At 34.9% G+C, this 19,192-nt stretch overlaps 1 protein-coding gene and 1 long non-coding RNA gene across 4 annotated transcripts in view; one reads left to right on the top strand and one right to left on the bottom strand.

Moving 5' to 3' along the window:
• LOC135846965 (cell adhesion molecule DSCAM-like) overlaps positions 1–19,192 on the top strand; it is a 640,919-nt gene that overhangs the window by 281,213 nt on the left and 340,514 nt on the right. The gene's annotated exons all lie outside the window — the stretch shown is intronic.
• On the bottom strand, positions 7,956–10,145 carry LOC135846234 (uncharacterized). The gene is made up of 3 exons (XR_010558926.1): positions 9,871–10,145; positions 9,714–9,783; positions 7,956–8,076 (listed from the first exon to the last, which is right to left on the bottom strand). It is a non-coding gene; the product is annotated as an uncharacterized LOC135846234 (long non-coding RNA).

Here is a 19,192-nt window from a genome sequence, read left to right as displayed (position 1 = left end):
ACAGCAATAAATTGAAGGTATTTTATTCTCATCAATTTTGGAATTTCTTGCATACTGTATGCTTTCCCATCCCCAATCGGCACACTTGTCTTCTTGGCATAGTTTTTCTTCTGGCTTGAATTCGGGGTAATTGTGAATGACGATGAGTATATCAAATACGCATAGGTATTCCTGCACATCACAATTGTGTGATCTGTATCTGATGACTTTGTAAATAATTTCAGGGACGGGGATTTTCTTATTTTTAGGGTGTAAATATATTGGTGAAGGTTTGCCTGATTTTTGCATAGGTAAATTCAGAATGCCTTGAACGCCGGATATCACTCTTAATTTTTTTTCTGGGTCCTGTAATACCAAGTTATGTTATACCTAAAAGCTTATTTTCATGCTAATATTTATACAAGGGGTGCCGATATAACATAGTTCAGTTGAAATATATTTTTCGATTTTTGGTGAATTTTTGAAAATCAAATTTAGGCCAAAAATGAGGAAAAAAAATCAAAATTTTACCAAATTGAGATAAAAAGCTGAAATTTGAGACATACCCTATTTTTGACCTGCCAAATCGATTGATAACTATTTCAACCCGTTTTGAGTAGTTCTGGAGCCTCCAGCACATTTTCAAAACTTGAAATTCCCACAACATTTAATCAAATAAAGTTGGAAAGCTAAAATTCATGCTGCGATCCAATTTAAACATTTTTGAAACATGAAATTTACACAAAATTTCATCAAAAGCAGTTGGATAGCTAAAATGTATTCTGTAAATTATTGCAATACGCTAGGGAGTCGACTCCAAGTAGATTTCAAGTCGATTTGGAGTCTCCAACACCTTTTTGGAAATTACCGAAGCCTCCAGCAGATTTTTCAATGCTCGAAATTTCCATAAAATTTCACTAAAAACAGAGACACCTCATTTTTGACATTATTCTGAGGTACCTACATCATAGGCAGTTTCAATCCGTTTTGGAGTCTCTAGCAGATTTTTAGAAACTTCTGTTTTTCAGAAAATGCCACAAAATCTATCCGAATTAACTTTCGGCTTTCAAACTCCATTTGATGAAATTTTGTGGAAATTGTAAGGTTAATGACCTCTTGAGGGGGTAGCAGACAAGTTGCGGTGTGCAACTTTAATCATAATATTTTCGAGTCTACCGTGAATCGAGTTCACGTTTTAAATTGTCGATTTTCATTTTTTAAAACAATTCTCATAAAATTGACAACTTTACTCCCTCCTCAGTAAGGGTGAAATCGCCATTTTGGGAAATGCTGAACTGGTCATGCTGATAGGAAATTTAGCGTAGAATAATTTTTGATCGAACATTTTTTCCTCTCGGATCCTTCATTTTGGCGACACAGCCGAAAAAACCTGTATCGGCAAAGGTTAATGACCTCTTGCGGGGGTAGCCGGCAAGTTACGGAGTGCAACTTGTGATGGTTTGTTTTAGAGACTAATCTGAACAAATAATGTGAAATTCAGCTTTCCCCCAATTTTTTTGAGGTTTGACTAAAAATTTTGGTAAAATGACTGAACTATTTATTGCAGTTTTTACGTAGAAGGTGCAGGTCAGCTTATGACCATTTATGCTTATTTTTTAAATCTATTTTTCAACATAATGTGATGTATTAATTTTGCATAAACTCAAAATTGGAGCAGCTTCAAAAAAATTTAAAAATAGGTATCGAATTCGGATGTTTTTTAAATTTTTGAAATAGAACAGCGATTATTGGGCCAGCAATGAATGTACTTCGATATGTAGTTTGATTTGGGTAAAAAGTTTTGAACAATTCATCTATGATGTTATAAAGCAGAATTATCGGTACCCAAAGCATAGGAGATGTTCGATGCAGGACACCTGGAAACTGTGATATACCTAGTTATATTGTGTCTGCATTTGAGGGATTTTATATAGATGTGAATTTGTTACCCTAATAAAATTCTTCTCCTGTTTGGAACGAGAATCGTAAAAATCCCAGATTTCCGTTATCGCCACCAAGAATTTATCTAAATATGAGAGTAACGCCTTTGTAGTATTTGACCAAACTGGAATTGTGGTTAAATTTGAGCAGGAAACTGGCCCCAAAGGAGATGCTTGGAAATAGTAGGCTGGCGAAACGAGGTTGTATTTTTCCACACATTCTAATGTCGATTTACATGCACTCAAAGAAGAATCTGATACTTGAAATGATTGGAAAATTTTGTCTTGATTTTCCTAAAGGCAGACAACTCGTCAACGAGATTTAAAATTGAAAACGTATGATGCGAAATTGGTTTCAGTAATTTTATGGGGGCTGTTACTCACCCGTGTGTAGAATGTATTTAAATCTTCTTTGTACATTCCTAAAGCCAAATTGTGATTTTCGCAAGTTACCAACATTTGATCAGTTTTATGATGCATGCGATATGACACTTTTTCCACACTCCACGAAGAGTTGTGATACAAGGTGACGATTTTTGGTATCCACACAAAACCCTGCGGTGTTTGGCACGAGGGCATTAATTCATGGTTTGGAAATAAAACTATAACTTATTTTATGTTAGCAAGCGTTTTCATTTTCAGTTTGAGTTGGTATAAAACATGTAGGTTGGTACTTATTTCGGGCAGAATATTATTGCGGTCTACTCACCAGTTTTCGGTATATTAGTACTTTTTCGACGTAATCATTAAACAGACCCACAACCGTTCTCTCTTCACTACTTCTAATTTCCAGAAGAGATGGTCTTATGATCTTGCCTAGGAATCGTATCAGTTTGGATCTCGCAACATAAATCTGATTTAAAAATTGATTTCAATAAAAAGTACTACGTAGATTGATATTAATGTGAAAATTTTCATACGGGTATGACTTCTAGATAATGTATCAGGGTGGCTCCTGTTTTGGAATTTTAAATTTTCGTTATTTTGTGATCCCGGATACCCGCGTTGCTTCGTGGCTGTTGGATCATAATGGCAAATTGTTTGGTTTCTTTTTTGTTCAAAAAAATATCATGCCGGTAGACAAGACGCTCTGCCTTGAATAGTTGCTAAAAAAATACAACTTTTCGAAAGATTTTCCATTTCTGTATCAGAATTCTTCTCAAGGTTACCTACATCAGTTCCTTTTAAAAAATAACACACTCCCCCCCTCTGTGTTTGTCAACCTATTTGGAGCACTATGAGTTGCGAAAAACAGAAAATGAAATAAATTGGAATGGGTTATTATTATTATTATTATTATTATTTTTAATTTCTCGTTCCCATGTCAGAACTTGTTTAAATACATACTAATCATTTTCTCAAAGAAAGTCTATTTTTGGTTCCCCAAACTATGTTGTTTCTCTTGAATAAAGCTACCAAAGTGAAAAGAAAAACTGAAGCATCTAAACATTTTTTGAATACCATGATAAATCATTTCTGAATAACTTCTATGTTGGTACGTACTTTTTCAAGAAAAATCCTTCATCTCACAAAACAATGTTGACCCTCTCATTTGTAGCCAAATTTGAAGCACAAGAGCCACCCTAAAATGCGTCACCAATTCATCACTTACTGCTGGTCCAAATTCACGATATGAAGATGTTGAGAAATTTTGATGAAATTGATCTTTAACGAAGTAAATCTATTTTCAATCAATATCAGATATAAATACGTATTTAGTACCTACCTAGCTAACTCGAGTTCTTAGGCAAGATCATTTTGTTCTCTTACCTCGTAGCCGAATTCCAAGGTTTTTACATCATCTTCAGAATGGTATGCAACGGCTAATTCGTAATTTTCGTTACAAGCCGTGGTGCTCAGTTTGTGATAATTTGTTTGGGAATAGTCTTTCACGAATAAAGCTTTTCGATACAGTGAATAATCGTTGAATTCGAGCTCTTTTTCACCTACAGCCGGACAAGCTGCAGAAAATGGCCCCAACTTAACAGAAGCTTTATCTGTGCTTTCCTGATCGTAATGTTGCAAAGTTACAGGGTTGAAAACAAAAGCTGAAAAAAGAATCGTTCAGTATTCCTTTATAAAGAATTAACGACCTGTTTTTATGTGTTTCGTCAAATGTGTAGTCTAGGTATAGTTACTCACAATAACCCGCGAAAATTGACGATTGAAGTGAATACAATGTCAGTAAAAGTAGTATTTCGCGAATGTGGTTCATTGTTTCCACTCGTTTGTCGATTTTCTTCTGTTGACTATGTTTCTTGAACTAAAATTTTTTCAAAACATCGAGTACTTTTTATGCAAATTGACGTGTAGCCCTATCGCGAGTTTACCTGTCGATTCCCAATGCATAGATAATCGTCGAATTGACTCCTTGTCGTTTTTACAAGTGCACGGAGTGATTCAAACCTTGTTTTTACAAGTGCACGAATTGATTTCCACCTCGTTTCTATAGCCTTATAATTATCAATAACGATGTTGTATCATTGTTTACATTTTGTTTGTATGCATAGCCACACGCGATCGGTATTGCGATTAAACGAGCTTTCTGTAAAGCTGCCTTCATGACGTAGTGCTCTGTTCGACGGATCATGTGTGGAAGGTATGGGGCTGAATCACGTCTGAGCCTAAAATTATTTCATGGTGAATCAATTTTTTTTTGTTTCAAGTTTGATTGTGGTATGTGCTGAATTTTTTGTTTCCGAATGACTGGTCCTATCAGCAGATCATAAAATAAAAAAGTTTCACTGTATAGAAGTAGCCATAATTTTTCAACATCAAACAATGCTTCCCTAAAAGAAAAAAGGAAAAAAAAGGCCGTCCAGAGCCGATGAGGGCCCGGGACAGATATCATGTTAGGCCCTATTCTAAAGCAGAAGCTATTTTTAACTTTTTGAGAGGGGGTGGTGTCGACTGAAAATTTGTTGATTAATGCAGTATAACATTTACTCAAGTATAATAACTTATGATTTTTTTTTTTGACTTTTGGAATCCTCAAATGTGATGTTTGTTTATTTTAAAATGAGAAACAAATTCACCTGAGCGAGAGCTTTTGAAAATTTTTATTCTGAGATACCTAAAAACGAAGGGTTTTTTGGTGTGGGTGGTTTATTTTTTGGTTTTTAAAATTTTTAAATTTGAATGATGTTTTTTAGAAGGAAGTTGATTTTAAAAAAGAAAAGAATAGGCTCCAGCGAAAACTTCTGAAAAGTATGTATTTCGAGAGACGTAAAAATAATGTTTTTTTTTTGTTTTTTTAAATGAGAGGATAAAGAGTTTATTTTTTGGATTTTGAAATTTTATAATTAGAATGATGTTTTTTTTTTACAAGGAGGTTGATTTTGAAAGAGAAAATTGGACAGGTCCAAGTGAGGGCGAATGCTCTTGAAAATTATTTCTCACGCGGGGAAGATGATACCCAAGATGAGTAATTTTAAAGTTTTGTGTACCTGTGTGTCCGCTGAAGTATCTTCCTCGTTTATAAAAGTTACACTGCAGTCACGTTTCTCAATATTGGATTGCATGTTGGATCCTTCAAATTAGCACGTAAAGTTCCTGGTTCCAATTCGAAAAGCTTAAGAAAAATGCCCGAAAAATTACCCACCCAATTATTTTTGATGTGTTTTTAAAAATAGATTTTGAGCAAATGATAGTCTGTGGGTATCTACTTTGATTTATTGATACTTTTGTACAATAGCACAGCATTTTGATTACATAGGACGATTACAACTTACAATCATTCTTAGTTTAGTGATAGGTACGTTGACAAACTTCTAATTAACTGATCAGTCTGGCTGATCAAGTGCAGAAACAGTTGGTACTGAATTCTGTCCATCTTCCTTTTTTGGATTCAATAACTTGCGCGCTATATTTTCAATGTCTTTGTGCTTGTCAACGTTATCGTAATCGAGAGTTTTTTTGTTATAAAATGGAAATCGTTTCAAATTCAGATCCCCTGACTTCATCGTAATGTATTCAACCTTTCCAAAAAACATCAATTTTTTCTTCAGTTCTCCATCAAGTAGACAGCAATAAATTGAAGGTATTTTCCCATTCTTTTTGGATTTTCCTGCATACTGTATGCTTTCCCATCCCCAATCGGCACACTTGTCTTCTTGACATAGTTTTTTTTCTGGATTGAATTCGGGGTAATTGTGAATGACTATGAGTATGTCGAATAGGCATAGTTTTTCTTGCGGTTCACATTGGTATGATATGTATCTGATGATTTTGTAAATAATTTCAGGAACGGGGATTTTCTTTTTATGGTGTAAATATATTGGTTTAAGTTTTTTCGATTTTTTCATAGGTAAATTTAAAATGCCTTGGACGCCGGATATCACTCTTAATCTCTTTTCTGGATCCTGTAATATCAAGTTATATTATACCTAAAGCTTATTGTGGTAATATGTATATGTTCAATGCAGAACACCCTGTGAATGTGATTTATATAGGTATGTTTAAAAATTGAAGGATTATACTAGAGCTGGATTTGTTACCCGAATAAAATTCTCATCCAGTTGGGAACGAGAATCGTAAAAATCCCAGATTTCCGTTATCGCCACCAAGAATTTATCTAAATATTGCAGTAAAGACATCGTGGTATTCGACCAAACTGGAATTGTGGTTAAATTTGAGCAGGAAACTTCCCCCTCAGGAGATGCTTGGAAATAGTAAGCTGGCGAGATGAGGTTGTATTTTTCCACACATTCCAATGTCGGTTTACATGCACTTAGAAGAGATGACGATATTTGAAATGTTTGGAAAATAATTTTTTGATTTTCCTAAAAGCAAACAAATCGTCAACGTGATTTAAATTTGAAAACGTATGATGCGAAATTAGTTTCAGTAATTTAATGTTAACGTGCTATACTTACAGGCGTGTAAAATGTATTTAAACTCTTACTGTACATTTCCTTGCCCAAATTGTGATTTTTGCAAGTTACCAACATTTGATCAGTTTTTTGATGCATGCGATATGACACTTTTTCCACGCTCCACGAAGATGTGTCGTACTTCGTGATGATTTTGGGTATCCACACAAAACTCTGCGGTATTTGGTAGTAGGGATATTAATTTTTGTCTTAGCAATGGAGCAGAAATCGATGAGAGTATTGTATGGTTGAATAATATGTATTAAATGAATATTTGAAATTACCGGGAATTTTCCCAAATCCACTTCCCCAAATTACAAAATCCCGAATTTTTTTACCCGAATTTATATAAGCTCCGTCTGATTTTTCGAAAAATTTCTTATCAAATTTTTAACAATTATTTGTGCTGGGACATTCCACCTCAATTCGACCAACGTTTTAGAGTCATGTCCTTCGATTTTGCTCAATTTTTTTTTACAATGTCTACCCACCCAAGTAGTAAGGAAGCCCGCAATCAGTTAGGTGCCAGCCTCCTCAAGAGAAGGGTGGGAGGCCTTAATTATTTTCACATTGTCTCGAGGTATGTACTCAACATCAGCAGCACATACCTCCAAAACTATGATACTTTGATCAATTCGGTGACGCTGAACACGAATATGACGTCAGATTTTCGATTGGATCCTATCCACGGCCCATAGCACCTCCCCAAACCAGGTAAAACTTCAAAAAGTGTTTTGTTCGTGCGACACAATTGAAATCGTATGTTTTTGGTGACGCTGAACACGAATATGGCATTAGTTTTTCACATTGACATCACCCATGGCCCCCAAAGCCTCCCCCAATCGGTAAGAGTTTTCAAAAAGAGTTGGTCCACGTTTTTTTAAGCATCTTCAAAGGTCTTTGAATCGACTACATAGAAGAACTTCGGTACACAACATTAACCTATAATACTGATAAATAAATAATTTTGTAATGTAGGTAATTTTTTTTTTCAGTTTTTGGGCGTAAGTAATTGGGGAAAATGTCTTTCGGGAAAGTAGATTCGGGGACAAAAGTGAGCACGTGCATTCATTTTGAGTTTGATTTGGTATGAAATATGTATAACTATACTTTTTTCGGCCTGAATACTACTATCGAGGTCCACTTACCATTTTTCGGTATACATTTTCGACGACTTCCTCCAAGAAACTCACGTACCTTATCTCTTCACTACTTCTAATTTTGGGATGACTCGGTGTAAAGAGCTTGCCTAGGAATCGTGCCACTTTATATTTCGCTTCATAAATCTGAATCGCAAATTGGATTTCCATCAAAAGTATCAATATCAATGGTAAAATTTTCGTATGACTTCAACATAATGCGTTAGGGTGGCTCTTACGAGTACTTTGGAATTTTAAATTTTCGTTTTTTGCGCTCCTGGATACCCGAGCCCTTGTGGCTGTTGGGATTTTATGGGAGTATAACTGAATGACTTATTTTTTATTTTCGTCTCTTTGTGCGAAAAAAATATCATGCCGGTAGTTGAGCCTCTCCGCCCTGAATAATCATAAAAAAATTCAATTTTTCGAAAGATTTTCCATTTTTACGTCAGCATTCTATCGAGTAACAAGGTTATATGAGCTCCGTTTTAAGAAGGACCGCCTCGATTCCCCAAGCTGAGTTGGTCCAATTTTGTTCGGAGAGCTTCAAAATTACGAAAAACCAAAACTGGAATAAATTAAAGTAGGTAGGTTATTTTTTCAAATTTTTTATTCCCATGTCAGAGCTATTTTAAACACTTAATACCCCTTTCTCAACGAAAGCTCTTCTGTGGCCTCTCAAACGAATACCCCCTCCTCTTCCAATCAAGAAAAATCCTCCATTTGCCCCAATGCAGCGTTGACCTTAATATGAGGATTAAATAAAACAGTACAGTAGAAGGTAAGTAGGTGGGTAAAAAATTGTTTTGAAACAATTTCAATCTCCCTGTCTGAATTTTTCAATACACAATAAGGTAATTCCTTATTCGAGAATTTATCTTTGGTCCAGCAATTTCAATCTTCTTATAATATTATACATAGAAGCTACGCACCTTAAAAAAAATCAAAAAATTGAAAATTTAGAGGGGTTTTGCGATAAGGGCCCTTGTGGTGATATTTCGATTTTTCAGGAGAGAGAAAACATCAAATTGCTTCGATTTTTTTGATTTTTTTTTTCTGATTTTCGGGTGCAGTGTTGTCTTGCGCATAGGTTGGATGGGAAATTTTGACGAAATTCGTTCATCATCGCCTGATATCCGTGATTTAGAAAAGGGACCTTCTGGTGAACAGCCGAATTTACACAACGTTACAGACTACCCCGCAAAAAAATACCGAGAAATTCGGATTCGCCATGAAATTTTACGTAGGTAACAACAATAAAATAATTTTTCCATCGACCTTTTTTTTCTTTTTTTTTAAATCAAAAACTTCCAAGAAATGTGAGTTTTTGAGTATTCATGTTCAAGTAATTTTTAAAACGAGAAGTTGATGAGATAGGCGAAATCTGATTGCACCATTCGATTTCTCGTGAAAAAGTAAGTCGGAATCGCCAATAAAAAAAAAAAAAAAAACATCGAATCACCACAAGGACCCATATCGCGAAACGCCTCTCAAATAAAAATAAAACTGGTAAAAATTTACCCATCTACATCAGTGCTATTCAGATGAAAATGGACCATCCATTATCCAAAAAGATCGGTAAGCATAGGTAGGTAGGTAGTTCAAATGTTATGAATTTTTCTGATCTTCAGAACACTTGCAAAACTTCCCAACACATTTTTCGAGATTTTTAGAGGTTGGATGAAGAAAAAAAAACGTAAAATGATTTTTTACGAGTACGTAGACATGAAAATGAGAGCCACCCTATTGCTTACATAAATATGCGTAAAAAATTCATCACATACCGATCCAAATTCACGAAATGGCGATGTTGAGAAGTTATAGTGTTGATACCGTTTTTTTAACGAAGTAAACCTATTTTTATCAATCATCAGATAAGTATAGTATAAGTATTTAGTTCTTGACACGAATTCTTAGGGAAGATTTGTTTGTTTTTGTTACCTCGTAACCAAATTCTATGGTTTTTGTTCCCTTAGAAGAGTGGTATACAACGGTTAATTCGTAATTTTCGTCACAATTCTTGTTGCTCATATATTCATAATCTGTTCCGGAATCGCCGGTCACAAATAAAGCTTTATCACCCAGTGAACGGTTAGTGTTGAATTCACGCTCTTTACTATTATCAGCCGGACAAGCTGCAGCAAATGGACCCGACTTAACAGTAGCTTCAACAGTACTTTCCTGATCGTAATGTTGTAAAGTTTTAGGATTGAAAACGAATGCTGAAAAAAAAAATCGTTCGATATCCATTTATAAATAATTTCCTACCTGTTTTATGTGGTTCGTCGTCAGATATATAGGTAATATACTCACAATTACCCGCGAAAATTGACGACTGAAGTGAATACAATGTCATTAAACGTAGTATTTCTTGAATATGGTTCATTATTTCCACTCGTTTTTCGATTTTCTTCGGTCGACTATGTTTCTTGAACGGGAATTTTTTTCAAAACGTCGAGTACTTTTTATGCAAAATAACGAGTAGCTTCATCGGGAGCTGTTGAGATGATTCCCAAGGCATAGAAAATCGTCGAATTGATTCTCTAGTCGTTCTTCACAATCACAACTGTGCGGATTGATTCTTACCTTGTTTATACAAGTGTGCCTGCGAATTTATTCCCATCTCGTTTTTGACAGTTTAACGTGAAGGCAGGTTCTGGCTCATCATTGTTTACATTTTGCGTATATGCATATTACGCGCGATCTGTATTGCGTTTAAACGAGCATTCCGCCAAGCTGCCTTGATCGTGACCTCGACCACAGCTGAATATTTCATCAAGGAGCGATGATGAGTTGCGGGTCTGGGGACGTAAAACAGTTACGTCATTTGGATGGAAAGTGGTCTTAGTGGCGAAGCTTTTTGTGCTTCTGCTAAGCCTGTGACTACTTTTACAACTTGATGTTTGAGATTCACGTTCTTCAAAGTTTGCTCGAAAATCTCCGATTTTTTGATTTTTAATGCAGACCTAGTCAATTTTTCAGTTTTGAATTTTCAAAGTTCAAATTAGCATGTGGAGGGATCCCAATTCAAAGTCAGAACGATAAAGAAATAAAAAATCTGGGGGTAGGTATTACATTTTTCAAATTCAAAATTTGACCAAATTATATATTCATAGGCTAATATTTTGAAATCTGCAGTGTTAACAATTTTTCGATCAATATTGGTTCCCAAATTGAAAAAATTAAGAAAAATATTTGATTCATGTTTGGTTTTGGTGTACCTATGCTCAATTTTTTTCCGAATGAAAGATCTTCACAGGTGACTCCATTTAAAACGACTTTTTCTGTTAACTTTTGGATGAGTGGATTGTAAATTTTTTTCAAAGTTGAAGCCAAAACATAACTACCTATGTAGTTTTATTTATTCATTCGTTTGTACAGTAGCACGGCATTTGCATTTTAATTATAATGTTATGTACCTATATTTAGGCCGATCACAACTTACAATAATTCTTAGTTTAATGATACACTAACAAACTTCTAATTAAGTGATCAGTCTGGTTGATCAAGAGCAGAAACAGTTGATACAGGATTCTGTACATCCTGCTTTTTTGGATTCAATAACTCTTGCGCAATTTTTTCAATGTCTCCCTGCTTGTTAAAGTAATCATAATCGAGGGTTCTTTTGTTATAAAATGGAAATCGTCTCAAATTCAAAAACTTTACCTTGACCCCATCGAATTTGTCTACAGCCGATGAGGGCCCGGGACAGACATCATGTTGGGCCCTATTCTAGAGCAGAAGCTATTTTTAGGTTTTTGAGAGAGGGTGGTGTCGACTGAAAATTTGTTGATTGATGCAGTATGACATTTACTTATAATCAGAGCTTTTTTGTGAGGGAGCACAGGAGGACGCCGCCGTCCCCCCCCCCAAAAGTTTGAAAATATCGAAAAATTTTCATAAAAATTAAAAAAATGAACAAATTTGAAAAAATGAAAAAAATGAATAATAGTTGGTAACTTTTTCAAAAAATTGTGAATTATCAGAAAAGTAAAAAGCGAAACCAAAATCAGAATTACGATGAAAATTTGGAAATTGCTCTAAATTTAAAATTTAGCATTCAAGTTTGTACCTCAATACCACAGTGTCTACTGTCAAAAAAATAGCAAGAAAGCAAGTAAAAGGCGAGAAATTCACATGAGTGGCAAGAAAGCAAGAAAATTTTCTAAGAATCCAAAAAATTCCTGAAAAATTGAAGGTATCCCACCAATTTTAGAATAATAGAATAGAATAGAATATATTTCTCAGATCCTGTTACATTTACACATAATTAGAAGGCAATAGCCCCTCTGTACCGAAAGGTGAGCGAGGAGACTTTACAAATCAAACCATTACGCACGCCAACAAAGAAAGAGAAAAACAAAAATTTGAAAACAAAAGAAAAATCAAAAATAAAAATAAAATACAGATACAAATGAATAAAAAGTATAAAAACAGTATAAAAAGAGGGCAACCGCAATTATAAAATGGAAAAGCATCATGATACTACCAATTTTCAACTTTTCATTCATTCAATAACTCATTCCTTCATATTAGATGTCACATGCATACCAATTTTTTGTATAAATTCACTCAAGCCCATGTTCTTAAGTTCCAACGGCAGGTTTGTGTACAAGTAGACAGAATAGAAACGAAATTGAGACCGGGAAGTTGACCTTTGCCAATTTGGCAACAAGGCAACCCCTGATGCTGCCCTTCTGGTGCTGGTCTCTCCCACCAGAAAACCAAATGCGTCTCTGTACCGATGGAAAAAAATTGATAAGGCACACATATTATAAAGCTGATGAATATTGAGCAAACGGAGTGACTGGAACACTGGCAAGGATGGGGTATCCCAGCGTTCTCCAGCAACTATCCTAACGGCTCGTTTTTGCAGCATCAGTAAAGGCCAGATCCAGCATTTGGCTGCTCCCCCTACACTATGACACAATACCTTAATGCCCCCTCGAAGACAGCCCTGTAGAACCTCCGCAAATGAGCCTGAGACACCATACCAGAGAGGTATTTCAATAAATGAACGATTTTGCAAAGTTTGTCTCTCAGATTCACACAATGTACCCTCCAAGACAAACTTGCATCCGCATAAACCCCCAAATATTTGTATGTTGAGATCAGAAAAATCGAATCTTTTCATTAAAATTGATATTGTTCCACTTTTCGAATTACAAATTTCCAAAAATACTCGTAATACTCAAAGCTGTTTGGAAAGTGCGAATTTTTCATTTTTTCTGAACAGAACCGTCAACTTTTCAAAGTTTTTGATGCCATTGTTCTCCGGTGAAAATGTAAAATAAAAACATACTTACAAAATGGTCGTTTTTTCGTTTTTTCGACCAAATTTTTTCGACAAATTTTGCTCTCGCTTCGCTCAAGCAGTAATTTTACCTTCGTTTCAATCAAATAATAAATCATTCAGACGGGGTTTTAAAAATTTATCTAAAATGTCGATTTTTTTATAAACGTCACTGATGTTCGGCATTTTTTACATAATTTTGATTTTTGTCGGCAAAAAGACATGATACACATTACACCCCCCTCCCATCCTCAAATAACATGACGTCGATCCATAAATTTTTGAGAAAAAACTTTTTGGTGAGTGGGGGAAGGTTGCAAAAATTATCTTTGCGTAAATATGAGGAGGAGTACGAAATTTCATGATTGGTAGCAAGAAAACAGGACGAAGAAGGCAAAAAAAAGCAAGAAATTTGCGTTTTTGGTTTCATTACTTATCTTGTAAGTACATACTTAAATTAACACAAAAGTTGGATACTTTTTTATAATCCCAAACATATTTGTTTAAACAATAAAAAAATAATTTGGTGTGGGTACTTCGATTTTTTTCTCAAAAATTCAAATTAATCGATTAGTATCAAGCATAAACCCTTGGCCAAAATTTTAGCTGCTCAAGTTCATGTGGTGGGGAGAAACGGACATTTTTCGAATTCACCGAAAATAAGAGAAAAAAAAGTAAAAAATCATGTTTTTTGACCGGAAGCCCGGATCCGGCCAATGGTGGTATGAGTCGATCAGGTATCTAGAAGACTACCTTTGGACCAAATTTCAGCTCCGGAAGTTAATACACGGGAGAGATGGATATTTGAATTTTTTCCAGTTTTCTGAGTTGAACAGCTTTATCTGTGTGCACAAAACTTCAAAAATTCGCCAAAAATCGAAAAATCAACTTGAGCAGCTGGAAATTGGGGGATGGGTGTTTTTTGAGGTCCTCTTTCCAACAGTCCAAGTTTCATTCAAATCAGAGATTATTATGTGGAGGGCTTCCCTTGTCAGTTATTTCGATTTTTTTTTTTTTTTTTGAATAGCACATTACACATTACAACAAACTTATAATTATTCTTAGTTTAATGGTACATATATACACATTGACAAATTACCAATCAACTGATCAGTCCGGCTGATCAAGTGCAGAAACAGTTGGTAGTGAATTCTGTCCATCCTGCTTTTTTGGATTCAATAACTCACGCGCAATTTTTTCAATGTCTCCCTGCTTGTCAAAGTAATCATAACTAAGAGTTTTTCTGCTATAAAATGGAAATCGTTTCAAATTCAAAACCCCTGACTTAATTGTATCGTTTTTGAGCTTTCCAAAATGCAACAATTTTTTCTTCAGTTCTCCTTCAAGTTGACAACAATAAATTGACGATGTTTTCTCATTCTTTTTGGATTTTCCTGCATATTGTATGCTTTCCCATCCCCAATCGGCACACTTGTCTTCTTGACATAGTTTTTTCTCTGGATTGAATTCGGGGTAATTGTGAATGACGATTAGTATATCGAATACGCATAGGTATTCTTCCTGGTCACAATCGTATGATCTGTATCTGATGAGTTTGTAAATAATTTCAGGAACGGGGATTTTCTTCTTTTTAGGATGTAAATATATTGGTTTAAGTTTGCCTGATTTTTGCGTAGGTAAATTCAGAATTCCTTGGACGCCGGATACTAATCTTAGTATCTTTTCTGAGTCCTGTATTACAAATTTATGTGGCACAGTGTATTGGTTTCATAATATTACGAATAAACCAGCCCCAAAAAAAAAGGCACCAGTAGGTTGGGAAAAAAGGTAGGGTAGGTACTTGAGATTTTAATACAAAACTCAATGCTATTCATTGGAATTTTTAAAAGGTTCACATCAACTTATGACAATGATTTATGCTTTTTTTTTCAATCCATTTTTCAATGTTATGGTTATGATACCCAATGTGTTTATTTTGCAAAAACTCAAAAATTGGAGCAACTTGAATTTTCGAAAAAATTGAAAAAATGAATGTAGTTTATCTTGGGTATTATTTTGAACAATTCATCTGTGATGTTATAAAGCAGAACCGCCGGTATCTAAATCCAAAGAATAGGAGATGTTCAATGTAGGACACCATAAATTGGGATGTATATTAGGGTGGTCCTTATTTTTGAAGTTGGGATTGTTTGCGCTCCCATCCCCTAAAGTCGTGGCCTCAAGTGAGAAAATAATTCCCTATTTTTTATTTTTTACATTTTCGAAAAATTCGGGCTGCGGCGAGTTCCTTAATTTTCAAAAATATAAAAAAAACTTAACTCACCGAAAAATTTTCAAAATTTCAAAATTTTGAGTTCCATCATTTCTAGAAAGGTCCCTTTTGAATAAAATAGACTCTCATGACGATTTTATCCCCCTACCATAAAAACCATTAAGCTGACCCCCCCCCCAGAATAGCTGAAATTTGTAAGTATATCATGTGGGATGTCCTGAAATTAGTTGTTTTCGGTCTTTCCTCCTCCCAACCCACAAATTGGTGTCCCTTAGTGAGAAAATAATTCCCTATATTTTATTTTTTACATTTTCAAAAAATTTGGGCTGCGGTGGGCCTCTCAAAAATCTAAAAAAATCTAATTCAACGAAAAATGTTCAAAATTACAAAATTTTGAGTTCCATCATCTCTAAAAGGTCCATTTTGGGCTCGTTATCAAATGGACCACTGATACATTGAATCATTTAAGGGAAAGAGCAGACTCGTGTGTTGTTTCAATTCATTGCTAGTATGCAAGTGAACAATTCGCATCAACATTTAGGTAGTAATGACCAAAAACGACATATTTTAGGATTTCCCACATAAGTAGCTAGGTAGGTACCTAAAATACAAATTTTAGCTATTCTGGGGGGGCGAGCGGTCAGCTTGGTTTTCATGGGAGGGGGCTAAAATCGTCATGAGAATTTATTTTAATGAAAAGGGACCTTTTAGAGATGATGGAACTCACAATTTTGAAATTTTGAACATTTTTCTTTGAATCAGGCTTTTTTCAAATTTTTGAAAATTGAGGGGCTCACCCCAGCCCAAATTTTTTGAAAATGTGAAAAATAAAAAATATAGGGAATTATTTTCTCACCAAAGGACACCACTTTAAGGGTTGGGAGGAGGAAAGACTGAAAACAAACTAATTTCAGGACATCCCACATAATACACGAATTTCAGCTATTCTGGGGGGGGGTCAGCTTGGTTTTAATGGGAGGGGGTTAAAATCGTCATGGCAGTCTATTTTACTCAAAAAGGACCTTATAAAGATGATGGAACTCAAAATTTTAAAAATTTTTTAAAATTTTTCTTTGGATTAGGTTTTTTTCAAACTTTTGAAAATTGAGGGGCCCACCGCAGCTCAAATTTTTTGAAAATGGAAAAAATAAAAAATAGGGAATTATTTTCTCACCAGAGGTCACCACTTTAGGGGGTGGGAGTGGAAAAAATCGCACATTTTTTTTGCCATGTAGGCCTAGTTAAGGACCACCCTAATGTACATTATGTCTAATTGAAAGATTGTAAGTAGTTAAGTACTTAGATGTGGATTTGTTACCGGAATAATTTTTTCATTCTGTTGGAAACCAGAGGGGTAAAAATCCCAGGTTTCCGTTATCGCCACCAAGAATTTATCCAAATATTCGAGTAATGACCTCGTAGTATTTGACCAAACTGGAATTGTGGTTAAATTTGAGCACGAAACTGACCCGAAAGGAGATGCTTGAAAATAGTAGGCTGGCGAAACGAGGTTGTATTTTTCCACACATTCTAATGTCGATTTACATGCACTTGTAGGCGATTCTGATACTAGAAATGATTGGAAAATTTTGTATTGGTTTTCCTAAAAGCAGACAAATCGTCAACACGATTTATAATTGAAAACGTATGGTACAAAATTGGTTTACGTGGTAATTTAATGATAACATACTATACTCACAGGTGTGTAAAATTTAATTAAACCCTCTCCGTGCATTTCCATAGCCAGATCGTGATTTTCGCAAGTTACCAACATTTGATCAGTTTTATGATGCATGCGATATGTCACTTTTTCCACGCTCCACGAAGATTTGTGGTACAACGTGATGATTTTTGGTATCCACACAAAACCCTGCGGTATATGGTAACGAGGACATTAATTTATGGTTTGGAAAGAAAGTGGAAAATTATGAGTGTTGTATGGTTGATTATGTAGGTAAGTATTGGTGGTCTGGTATTTATTGCTAGTTCTGATGAACATTTGAAATCAGATCCTTCAAAACCGTCATTTTCAAGTTTTTTGCACTTGTTACTTTTTAGAATATTACGGAGGTCTACTTACCAATTTTCGGTATACATTTTCGACGATTTCCATAAACAAATCCTTGTACCTTATCTCTTCGTTACTTCTAATTTTCAGTAGATACGGTCTTAAGGTCTTGCCTAGGAATCGTATCAGTTTAGATCTCGCTTCAAAAGTCTGATTAAAAAATTGATTTTAATAAAAAGTAGATTGATGTTAATGGGAAAATTTTCATACGAGTGTGACTTCAACGTGATATATTAGAATGGCTCTTAAAAATGCATCATTCTGGTAGCCAAGCCGCTCCACCTTGAATGACGTAGGCATCAAGAAATTCAATTTTTCTAAAAAATTTTCATTTCTGCATCAGCGGTTCTGAATAAATCCCACTTTTTCAAGAAAAATTCTTCCTCTAACCCTCCCATTTGGAGACAAAATTGAAGACCAAGAGCCACTCTAAAATGCGTCAACAATTCAACTAAAACTTACCGGTCCAAATTTTCCATATGGAAACGTTGAGAACTTATCGGGAAACCGATCTTTTACGAAGTAAATCTATTTTTATCAATATCAGATAAATGTATTTAGTAGTAGGTGTATAGGTACCTAAAATGAATTCTTCAGGCAAGATCAGTCTATTTTTCTTACCTCGTAGCCGAATTCCATGGTTTTTAGTCCATTGGTAGAATGGTATACAATGGCTAATTCGTAATTTCTGTCACAGTCCTTGGTGCTCAGTTCGTGATATTCTGTTTGGGAATATTCTTTCACGAATAAAGCTTTTTGATCCAGTGAATAGTGATCGTTGAATTCGAGCTGATTTTCACCTGTAGCTGGACAAGCTGCAGCAAATGGACCCGACTTGACAGTAGCTTCAATTGTACTTTGCTGATCGTAATGTTGCAAAGTTACGGGGTTGAAAACGAAAGCTGAAAAAAAAATCGTTCGGTATCGCTCTTTATAATAAAGAATTACCTACCTGTTTTTATGTTGTTCGTCAGATATTTAGTAGGTAGGTAGATATACTCACAATAACCCGCGAAAATTGACGATTGAAGTGAATACAATGTCAGTAAACGTAGGATCTCGTGAAAATGGTTCATTATTTCCACTCGTTTGTCGATTTTTTTGGTTTTCTTGAACGGAAATTTTTCAAAACATCAAGTATCTACATTTTATGCAAAATGACGAGTAACTTGATTCCCAAATCATATAAAAATGTCGAATTCATTCCCTTATCGTTCTTGCAACTTTACGAATTGGTTCTCTCATTGTTTTTACAAGCATACAAATTTATTCCCTCCTCGTTTCACGATTGAAGTGAATAATGCCAGTATGTATGTGAACGTAGTATCTCGTGAATATGGTTCATTATTTCCAATCGTTCATAAATGTTTATCTGATGACTATGTTTCTTGAACGTAAATTTTTTCAAAACATTAAGTACATAATTTGTATACAAATTGACGAGTAGCGTTATCGGGAGTTTTTGAGTCGATTCCCAAAGCATAGAAAATCGTCGAATTTTGATTCCCTTGTCGTTATTGCAAGTGTACGAATTGACACTAACCATGTTTTTACAAGTGTAAGAATTCATTCCCACCTCGTTTCTGCAGTTCTAAGGTATATCAATAACGTCATATATCACAGTTTACAATTTATGTAGGTAGGTATCTACCTACATTTTGTTTGTATG

Source organism: Planococcus citri, chromosome 5, assembly GCF_950023065.1.
Source record: "Planococcus citri chromosome 5, ihPlaCitr1.1, whole genome shotgun sequence".
Taxonomy (NCBI): domain Eukaryota; kingdom Metazoa; phylum Arthropoda; class Insecta; order Hemiptera; family Pseudococcidae; genus Planococcus; species Planococcus citri.
This window is presented reverse-complemented; position numbering and strand designations above follow the sequence as displayed.